Source organism: Humulus lupulus, chromosome 2 (genome assembly GCF_963169125.1).
Source record: "Humulus lupulus chromosome 2, drHumLupu1.1, whole genome shotgun sequence".
NCBI classification, from domain to species: Eukaryota; Viridiplantae; Streptophyta; class Magnoliopsida; order Rosales; family Cannabaceae; genus Humulus; species Humulus lupulus.
In genome coordinates this window covers 272691451-272703421 of record NC_084794.1, presented here as the reverse complement: position 1 = coordinate 272703421, position 11971 = coordinate 272691451, and the positions used below count along the sequence as shown (strand labels likewise).

The 11971-nt window shown below is 40.1% G+C and overlaps 1 non-coding gene across 1 annotated transcript; it reads right to left on the bottom strand.

Moving 5' to 3' along the window:
- Nucleotides 1-468: 468 nt before the first annotated feature.
- LOC133820588 (small nucleolar RNA R71) lies at nucleotides 469-575 on the bottom strand. Its single transcript, XR_009886994.1, has one exon. It is a non-coding gene; the product is annotated as a small nucleolar RNA R71 (small nucleolar RNA).
- Nucleotides 576-11971: the final 11396 nt, after the last annotated feature.

Genomic DNA, 11971 nt, shown 5'->3' with positions numbered 1-11971 from the left:
AAGCGATTAGTAAAAAGACGTTTATCTTTGTTTGAAATTGAAAGTGTTAGTAAAAATTTGAGCATCATGGAACCTATTGCTAATCCTGTTGATGAAAATGTTGTGCTTGAAAAAACTTTGCTTGAATATTTTGCACCTATTTCATCTAATGCTCCTTCATGCATTGTTTTACCTACTACTTATGCTACTCATTTTGAGCTTAAACCAGCAATCATTCAATTGTTTCCATCTTTTTATGGGTTAGATAGAGAAAATCCTTACGTGCATGTCAAAGATTTCTTAGAAATTTGCTCAACATTTAAATTTCAAAATTTTTCTGATGAGTCGGTCAAACTAAGATTGTTTCCTTTTTCATTAAAAGGCAAATCAAAAGCTTGGTTAAATTCCCTTCCAACAGGGTCTATAACTACATGGGATCAACTTTATAATAAATTCTTGCTGAAATTTTTTCCTATGTCTAAAACTGATAGTCTAAGGAGAGAAATCTCTGAGTTTTTTCAAAAAGATAATGAAGAGTTTTATGAATGTTGGGAAATATTTAAAGATTTATTATTAAAATGTCCTCATCATGGTTTTGAAAAATGGAGACTTGTAAAATATTTTTATGATGGTTTGACTCCCTCTAATCGTCAAATGATTCAATCTATGCATACTGGAAAAAATTTAAAATTTCAAGGACAAGAGGCGTGGGACGCCCTTGAAGATTTATCTGTCAATTCACAACAATGGAATTATTTTGATCCTAGGTCTAGATCAACTAATTCACCAAAAAGAGGAGGAAGATATGAAATAAAAGAAGAATTAGACTTAAGAACATCCTTAAACAAATTAGCGAGAAAAGTAGAAGCTTTAGCCATAAGCCAAACTATAAACTCTCCAATACGACCAAGAAAAGATATTTGTTCTATATGTTTTAGTCCGTGCCATAATGCTCAATCATGTCCTTCCTACCAAAAAGTCTTTTCTGAGGAGGCCAATGCGCTTCGTGCTTATGGGAAACCAAATGATAGCCCATTTTCATCCACTTACAATCCAAATTGGAGAAACCATCCAAACTTTTCATGGAGACAAAACCAACCCCAAATGAATCAAGGGCACCAATACAACACACAAAACCAAACTCATGCCCCACAAAATCAACCATATCCTCAACAAAGAAAACCTTCCTTAGAAGATACTTTACAACAATTTATGCAATCCACTCAACAAATCCTACAAAATCAATCTCAATCAATTACCAAACTCGAGACACAAGTAGGACAACTCGCCACAGCTTTAGCTGATAGAGAAAAAGGAACATTCCCTAGTCAACCTATCCATAATCCAAAATGTCAATATGAGATAGGAAAGTCTAGTCATAATGGAGAAGTCAAATCAATTTCAACTCTTAGGTCTGGAAAGAACATTGTCAAACCCGATTACATACCCGAGGTTGAAAATGAAAAAGAAAAAGAAAAGAGTCAGCCTTCTAGTTCTAATGCCAATGACCCTTCAAACAAGGAAACTCAAATCCATCCTTTCATTCCAAAAGCCCAATTCCCACAAATATTACTTCCAATTAAAAAAGGCGGCCAATATAATGACATCTGAGAAGTTTTTAAACAAGTTAGTATCAATATCCCTTTCTTAGATGCCATTAAACAAATTCCTGCCTACTCTAAATTTTTAAAGGATCTTTGTACTGTTAAAAGAAACACTAATGTTCCTAAAAAGGCGTTTTTAACTGAACAAGCTAGTTCCATTATTCAATATAAGAGTCTTGTTAAATATAAAGATCCTCGGTGTCCCACAATTTCATGCATTATTGGTGATCATTTTATTAACAAGGATTTACTTGATTTGGGTGCTAGTGTTAATCTATTGCCTTATTCTGTTTATAAGCAACTTGGTCTTGGTGAGATAAAACCTACCTCTATAACTCTTCAATTAGCCAATCGTTCTGTGAAAATTCCTAGAGGCATTATAGAGGATGTTTTGATAAAAGTTGATAAATTTTATTTTCCTGTTGACTTCATTATTCTTGATACTCAACATGTAGAAAATATGCATGCTCAAATTCCTATCATCCAATGCAATCATAAATTGTCGTAATGGTGTTTTGAAATTATCTTTTGGAAATATGACTGTTGAATTGAATGTATTTAATGTTGTTAAATCTGTTGAGTGTGAGGAAGTGCATGAAGTTAACATGATAGATAGTATTTGTGAAGACGATGGAAATGACTTGCTTGATTTTTGTGAAAAATACTTTGGTATAAACTTGCATGTTGATGACTTTAATGATGATGTGAATGCTTTGCTAGAGCCTATACCCTTAAATGAAACCAACGTTGAACCTTTTTCACCCTTAGATCATGCTCAATCTATATCCGAGTCTCCAAAGTTAGACCTTAAACCTTTGCCAGAAAATTTAAAATATGCTTTTCTAGGAGAGTCTGAAACATTACCTGTTATCATAGCAACCGCCTTTGATAAAGAACAAGAAGATAAATTGTTAGATGTCCTTAGAAAACATAAAGAATCCATAGGTTGGACCATTGGAGACATTAAAGGAATTAGCCCATCCATATGTATGCAAGAATCCATCTAGAAGAGAATGCTAAAACCTCCCGGGAATGTCAAAGAAGGTTAAATCCAAATATGAAATAAGTAGTTAGAGAAGAGGTCATAAAATTGTTAGACGTAGGTATCATTTATCCTATTTTTGATAGTCAATGAGTTAGTCCAGTTCAAGTTGTACCTAAGAAGTCTGGGATCACAGTTGTTGAAAATGAGAAAAATGAATTAATTCCTACTAGAGTACAAACGGGGTGGAGAGTGTGCATAGACTATAGAAAGCTGAATAATGTTACTAGAAAAGACCATTTTCCATTACCTTTTATTGATCGAATGCTTGAAAGATTAGCTATCCATGCATATTATTACTTTCTTGATGGGTATTCGGGATATAACCAAATCCCCATTGCCCCAGAAGATCAAGAAAAGACTACATTTACATGCCCTTTTAGGACTTTTGCCTATCGTCGCATGCCTTTTGGATTATGCAACGCACCTGCGACTTTTCAAAGGTGTATGATTTCGATTTTTTCTGACATGGTTGAAAGATTTCTTGAAGTATTTATGGATGATTTTTCTGTGTTTGGTTCTTCCTTTGATGAATGTCTGCACCATCTTTCACTTGTGTTTAATTCGTTGCAAAGAGAAAAACCTTGTGCTTAATTGGGAAAAATGTCATTTTATGGTTAAAAAAGGAATTGTTTTAGGTCATGTAATCTCACCTGAGGGAATAGAAGTTGATAAAGCTAAAGTTGATCTTATCTCAAAACTTCCCCCACCTAAAACTGTGAAAGAAATTAGATCATTCTTAGGCCATGCTGGTTTTTATAAAAGATTTATAAAAGACTTTAGCAAAATTTCTCGGCCTTTATGTCATTTACTTGGAAAAGAAAATGCTTTTGTCTTTAATAATGATTGTCATGTTGCCTTTAAAAAATTAAAAAAATTGTTGACTACTGCACCCATTATTCGACCCCTTGATTGGAAAATACCTTTTGAAATAATGTGTGATGCTTCTGATTATGCTATAGGTGCTGTCTTAGGACAAAGACTTGAAAAAATACCTCATGTAATTTACTATGCTAGCAAATCTTTAAATGACGCTCAATTAAATTATTCCACAACTGAGAAATAATTTCTTGCTGTTGTTTTTGCATTGGAGAAATTTAGATCTTATTTGTTAGGGTCTAAAATTATTGTCTATTTTGATCATGCGGCATTAAAATATCTCTTATCGAAAAAAAATGCTAAGTCTCGTTTGATCTGTTGGATCCTGCTTTTACAAGAATTCGACTTAGAAATACGTGATAAAAAAGGATCTGAAAATGTTGTTGCTGATCATTTATCTAGACTGGTTGTTGAAACTATACATGATTCCACTCCTATCACTGAAACTTTTCCTGATGAACAATTGATGCATATTTCTTCATTGCCTTGGTGTGCTGATATTGTTAATTATTTGGTCACTAAAGAAATACCATCTCATTGGTCTAAACATGATAAATCTAAATTTTATTCTGAGGTGAAAAACTTTATTTGGGATGATCCGTGCTTGTTTAAATACTGCCCTGATCAAATAATTAGAAGATGCATTCCAAACTGTGATCAATCTAAAATCATATCTTTTTATCATGATCATGCATGAGGAGGACATTTTAGTGGTAAGAAAACAGCTGCTAAAGTTTTACAATGTGGTTTTTATTGGCCTACTATTTTTCATGATACATATGTTTATTGTAAAGCTTGTGAACGTTGCCAAAAGTTAGGAAGTTTAACTAAAAGAAACATGATGCCTTTAAATCCTATTCTTATTATTGACATATTTGATGTTTGGGGCATTGATTTTATGGGACCATTTCCTAACTCTTTTGGAAATCTTTATATTCTTGTTGGAGTTGATTATGTGTCTAAATGGGTTGAAGCTATTGCATGCCACACTAATGACCACAAAGTTGTGCTTCGGTTTTTAAAAGAAAACATATTTTCCCGTTTTGGTTCACCACGTGCTATTATTAGTGATAACGGTACACACTTTTGTAATAAGCCATTTGAACATTTGATGAAACAATATGGAATTACACATAAAGTCTCAACACCATATCACCCACAAACTAGTGGTCAAGTTGAAGTGTCTAATAGGGAAGTTAAGCACATTTTAGAAAAAACTATGAATCCAACTAGGAAAGATTGATCCTTAAGACTCACTGATGCATTATGGGCGTATCGTATCGCGTACAAAATACCCATTGGCATGTCACCCTACAGACTTGTGTATGGGAAGGCGTGCCATTTACCTGTTGAGTTAGAACATAGAGCCTTTTGGGAAATTACGCAGTTAAACTTTTCTTTAGACAAGGCTGGTGAGAAACAAAAGCTTCAACTAAATGAACTAGACGAAATTAGGAATGATGCATATGAATATTCAAAAAAGTATAAGGATCGCATGAAATTTTACCATGAAAAAAATATTTTGAGGAAAGATTTTTCTCCAGGTCCGAAAGTCCTTTTATACAACTCTCGTTTGCATTTATTCCCGGGAAAGTTACGCTCTAGGTGGTCCGGTCCTTACATTGTTCATATTGTTTCTCCACATGGAGCTATTGAAATTGAAAATCCTAAAAATGGTGATATATTTAAAGTTAATGGACAAAAATTAAAACCATTTTTAGAATTAAAAACTGATGAAGTGGATGAGATCCTCCTTGAGGACCCTGTTTACCATGCTCTTTTACTCCTATTTGATCTAGTTAACTTGTGTTTTATTTGTTTTGTTTGTTTTATGTGTGATTTAATTTTTGTTTGTTGTATCTTTTATTCTCTTAGCGATGCACCATATCGAGGTACGACCATTCTAAACTCTCAACTCTTGTCAATTTTAATTTACATTTACATTTTGCCACATTGAGGACAATGCTTAAATTAAGTTTGGGGGTATCGAGTTTATATATGGTTATTATCATTAAGGAGAGTATGATTTATTGTGTTTATATTTTGTGTTGTTTTTATTTCTATATTTTGTGTTAATTTTTGTTTTTATTTATTTGTTCATTTTCATAAAAATTCAAAAAAAAAAATTGTGATATTTTTCATTTTCAATGATAAAAATCCTGACTAAGTTTGAATTTAATTCTCTTAAAAATATGAATAATTTTTAAGCTTTATTTTTAATTATAGGGTCAATTTTGCTTGTAACAAAAATTACAATTTTCATAACAAGAACACTCTTATTTCCTATAAGTTTAATTGAAAAATAATTTTAATGAAAACCTATTTTCTAAAACCAAAATTGACAATTTAATTAATTACATAAGCTTAACTTTTATTCATAATAATTTTTTAGATTTATTTTCATTGAGCAATTTTTGAGAAAATTCTTTTTATATCACCAATAAAAAAAATGTGTGTTTTAATTTTTCTTTTGCTTGAGAACTAGCAAAACTTTAAGTTTGGGGGTGTGATAACTCTACACACTAGAGTTATTTTACCATATTTTACATGTTAATTGTTGCTTAGTTCTTGAGTTTTTAATTAACTTATTAAGTTTTTACGTAATTTTTAATTTATTAGTCTTATTGTAGTTTTCTAGATTTTTATATGTTTTTATAGATATTTTATTATAATATGTTGTAGTTTAATTATTTAAAATTAGTATTGTTAGTTTGAATGCTAAAAATATGATTTTATTGAAATTAAATGTTATGTAAATTAAATTTTAATTAATGTTTTCATGGGAGTTATATAATATATTTGATTAATGAAAATATTTAACTTTAATTTAGTTTATAATTTATTTTGTACGAAAATTATTTTATTTGTGGCCCTTGAAATGCAAGGAAATCAAAGGAAATGTGGTAGTTTTGAAAGAAAGTAACAAGAAAAATAGTTTTTCTCCAAATGCCCACCAGGCCCATGCTAGAGCCCAGCACCCATGCCCACGTTCAACACTCCATTCAGCCCAGCCAGCTGAAGACTTCCCAGCCAGCTCAAGTCTCTCCCAGCTGTACGGGCCCAAGCATCCACTTCTCCCAGTGCCTGGTGTCACGGGCTGACATTTTGACAGCGGAAATGCCCGTGCGGCACCTTGACTCATCTGAGCCAAGGTCAGCCTTCCAACCTTTCTAATAACAATGGGCACATTTGTCGCGCGACCGTGTGCCTCTACACACTTTCGTCTCTCGAATAACTCTTGTCGAGTCATGCTCTTCAGCATCTATGAGTGCAATCATGCATCAAGGCTATCTAGCCAAGACACTCACACTGTCCATAGGTTCTCACTATGGCAAGGCAAATCCCAACACTGATGCTTACCCAGACATTCGCAAGTCAAGGTAGCATGTGTGGCTAAGAGCCCACCAAGCTGACGTGCCAACACCTCCCATCATGTCCCATTCGATACTATCCGATTAGTTCACGTCACATACCAAGGACTCCCATACGTCCATGGTCCAATCCTCAACGCACCATACCATCATGTATGTTGGCAGGCCCTCGAGACTGGCTGCCAGACTAGTAGCACACACTGGACCTCTGTCCTACTCAAGCATAGTGCACCCTCCAATGCTTGCATGCTAACAAGTCCCACGAATGACTTCCCGTGCCATCTCGTGTCGAGATTCATGGCCATGGCGCACCACGACATCTCTCGAAGGTTTGGGCCACGTTCCATGCAAGCGGCATCCCGGCAAGCCAAGGGAACCGTACCCTTAAACCTCTGGCAGCACACTTCGACGCACTACCGGGGCGACCCGATAATGTCCATGAGTACTCCTACACATGGAGACCTATGAGTCCCCTCGTGGTCCTCATATGCCCGCCCTACTAGTCCTACCAACTAGTAGTAGCTCACTTGACGCACCTGCGCCAGGGGGTGGTGGAGAGCTGACACCAGGTGCTCCCCCTACAAAGAGCCTTCTGAGCTTTTAGCCTTCTACTAGGAACATATATGATTTTCGCTTAGGAGACATATTTGGCTTCCAGCTCGCCAATTCTCCGAATCTCCCAAATCTGATCATACCATTGCGTTCATTGACCCTTCAATATGGAACCTACCAAGTCCCGTCCATTTCCGGGCAATATTGAAGATATTTACGAAAATGCCACTGCCGTACAAACTAGGCATCAGCATGCTCACCAGCCTGCACCCTCGCGTGCGCATCTGACCGAGCGCCATCCTAGCTTGTAACATGCCATCAAGGCCGGCATGTTACACTCTCCCACACTTCAATTGTCGATGCCCTCATCGACAGACCGCTGGCTAATCTTCCTGCCTCGACTCCTAAGCTCACTCCATGCCTATTCCGAATCTTGAGTCTGCACTAGTCCCTCTACTACTGTAGAACCACTAACTTGGTGATGATCTCCCATGTACACCCTTGGACTCGATCAAGGACCCCATGCCACCGTCGCTATTCAGAATTCTCCCATGAAGTAGTGCCGCTGCACTCGAATACTCTTTGCACACATGAACTCCTCTGAGTCCATCACAATGTCCCTCCAGTCAACCAAGCAGCCCTTGCAACACTGACCCCAAAGCCAACACATCTTTTGATTGTTTCTTTCCCGCCAATCTTCCAATGCCTACTCTCTTATTGAGAAGGAGGAAATTAAGGTGCACCCCTCAGGGTGAGGTTCGCAAACCAACCGTTCCCAACGGCACCTACGAAACATCTTTCCATTGAAGGCATGTCTCTCTTCAACGTGGCACTCATGCCGACTGTAGCCTTTATGCAGTATCTAGTGCATCCTTGCACACAGACTTCGCGAAGTAGTCTCTCAGACTTTTGGCCCTCTGGCCTTACTGCATACCCATGGCTTGATGCGAAATGGCCACTTCTGACCATAAGCATCACTGTTCCTCTTGAGCTTCTACAACGTGGTCAATGATCTGACATCATTCGAAACCACTACAGTGCCTTCTGCTCGTGCTCATGCTGACTCTCAGCATCATGCCTCAAGTTCTGCCCCCAAATCAACCTTGCCTAACTCTAGACGGCCTGTTGAATCTCGACCAACTTGACTGCACTTTACCTCACCCTTGAGGTCTGAAGTTGTCCCAATCCGCTATCTCCCTTCGGCATATGTTCTCTGAATCATTCGGCTTGTGTTCCCATAAACACGTGTCCCCATAAAACACTAAGCATGTCCCATAACATGCTGCAAAACTTACCCAATCTTGGTCTCAGCCTACGCCCATGCATACTGTCTATCTGCAGCTTCAATTGGTCACCTGACCTACTCGAATCAGTCATGCATGTGTTCGCACTGTATAACCCATCTGTTGTTGTGTTTCTCTCTAGATTCACACACCAAAACTGAACAAGTACCCTGACCCTTCGAACATATGAATTAGTGGGCTCCCCCACTTCAACTTGGGAATAACTTCTCTTCTCGAGGTGTACCTCTCAAGGTATAGCTCACAAGCTAACCGCTTTCTCTCGTGCGGTCCCTCGTTCCATTTATCACTTTTGCAGATGATGTTGAACTAATGTCTCGGCCATTCTGACTCTTCGCTTATCGACATATCTACATTGCCTTAGTACCTGAGTCCTGTTGACTTTCACCTTAGGCAAACGTTGCACTGATGTTACCTTAGTACCTGAGTCCTGACGACTTTCACCCTAGGTAACTGGCTCTGTCTTTGTCTCTGAGTCTCCTTGACTTTACATTCTGAACAATTAACGATCTCCATGATAACTCATCTCGATGCATTTGTAATGGAACATTGGTATGCTATTTGGATGTTTGAACCGTGAAGGTCTCTCCCCCACTTCAACTGTTGGCGTCCTCGACAACTTGCCCACACGCAAGAACGTCTGGCCGCCCCAAGTTTTCATGCACACAAGAAATCTAGAAGTACCCCCCATAGGATGTGACTCTCGAGTCAACTACTTCGTGTAGCACCACTGTCGATTCCCCTATGCATGCACTGTCCACATAGCTATCCATCTGCTCTATACTAGCATCTCGCTCCTCCGGGCAGCTTCTCTCGGCTTCTATGGTCATTAAGTCCCAATAGCAAGGCCCTCTGGCCCAAATTTAAACTCAAGCACCATCTCTGTCTCCTTAAGCCTTCTTGCAGTACTAAGTTTCCCTGACCCAGCCCTCCAGCGCTCTCGAAACACTAGTACTATTCTGACCACTGCGCGCGGTCTACTCGGCCCTGCTGGCCTTTGATGCATATATTCCACAACATAGCATATCTTACAATGCCTTAGTGTTGCTCACACAAGCTAACATCTCTGTGAGCCAACACGTCCCACTCAATTGTCTCAGCGCCTCCCCTCCGGACCAGAACAAGTAAACATGCAAACACTTCCAAGTACGACTATCCTCTGACAATCGCGGCCACTGCCACCTTGGTCTCCATGTGATGCCCTTTGGCACACAAGTAGCAACTGAAGCATTCCATGCTCAACTTTATCTAGTTCCCCAAAGTTATCCACTCTTGACCTCTGTCGTGACTAACAAGCGTCTGACGGCCACTATTATGCTCACCCACTCTTGCGTACAAGTTCCCTTTTCAACAATAGCGCTGCACGCGACTTACACTGTCACTCAGTCAAACCTGAACTAGTGAACCAAGCATAAAATCTTGACCTCTCGATCAAACCTTGTCTCATGTCAATGAGTTCCAACTCTTTTGTAGCACCCCTCCACAATTGCACGTGGTTGTTGTCTTTCTAGCATCTCTGAACTTTGATTCGAAGCAACCATAACTTGTCCCCTCTCTAGGATGTCCAGTATTCCCACGAATAAGAGCAACCAAGTCTCATCTCGTATCAGCCTACTGATCCTTTCTAGGTGACTAAAAGGCTCAACAACATCTGTCTAAGCATCCAGACATTCTGGTCCTTCTGTACGCCTACATCCTTTCTAGGTGACTAGAAGGCTCAACGACATCTGTCCAAGCATCCAGACCTTTATGGTCCTTCAACACCCCTACATCCTTTCTAGGATGGGCCAACCAGGTTCACCCCAATTTGAGATGAACCTGGCTCTGATACCAACTGTCACGGGCTGACATTTTGACAGCAGAAATGCCCGTGCGGCACCTTGACTCCTCTGAGCCAAGGTCAGCCTTCCAACCTTTCTAATAACAATGGGCACATTTGTCGCGCGACCGTGTGCCTCTACACACTTTCGTCTCTCGAATAACTCTTGTCGAGTCATGCTCTTCAGCATCTATGAGTGCAATCATGCATCAAGGCTATCTAGCCAAGACACTCACACTGTCCATAGGTTCTCACTATGGCAAGGCAAATCCCAACACCGATGCTTACCCAGACATTCGCAAGTCAAGGTAGCATGTGTGGCTAAGAGCCCACCAAGCTGACGTGCCAACACCTCCCATCATGTCCCATTCGATACTATCCGATTAGTTCACGTCACAGACCAAGGACTCCCATACGTCCATGGTCCAATCCTCAACGCACCATACCATCATGTATGTTGGCAGGCCCTCGAGACTGGCTGCCAGACTAGTAGCACACACTGGACCTCTGTCCTACTCAAGCATAGTGCACCCTCCAATGCTTGCATGCTAACAAGTCCCACGAATGACTTCCCGTGCCATCTCGTGTCGAGATTCATGGCCATGGCGCACCACGACATCTCTCGAAGGTTTGGGCCACGTTCCATGCAAGCGGCATCCCGGCAAGCCAAGGGAACCGTACCCTTAAACCTCTGGCAGCACACTTCGACGCACTACCGGGGCGACTCGATAATGTCCATGAGTACTCCTACACATGGAGACCTATGAGTCCCCTCGTGGTCCTCATATGCCCGCCCTACTAGTCCTACCAACTAGTAGTAGCTCACTTGACGCACCTGCGCCAGGGGGTGGTGGAGAGCTGACACCAGGTGCTCCCCCTACAAAGAGCCTTCTGAGCTTTTAGCCTTCTACTAGGAACATATATGATTTTCGCTTGGGAGACATATTTGGCTTCCAGCTCGCCAATTCTCCGAATCTCCCAAATCTGATCATACCATTGCGTTCATTGACCCTTCAATATGGAACCTACCAAGACCCGTCCATTTCCGGGCAATATTGAAGATATTTACGAAAATGCCACTGCCGTACAAACTAGGCATCAGCATGCTCACCAGCCTGCACCCTCGCGTGCGCATCTGACCGAGCGCCATCCTAGCTTGTAACATGCCATCAAGGCCGGCATGTTACACCTGACACCAACCTGCCAAGACTCCACCAAGCCCTTCACCCAACTGTGCCTCCTTGTCTTTAACCATGCACCAACAAGTCACCAGCTGCTTGCCCCAGCCGAAGCCAAAGCACTGCCCAGCCGTACAGATTCAAGAAGCCATCAACCTCCACCTTCAACCAGCCCAGCCGTACACTGCCTTCACCGAAGGCCCAAACTGAAGGCCCAAACCGAAGGGCCAATGCCTCAACCCAGGC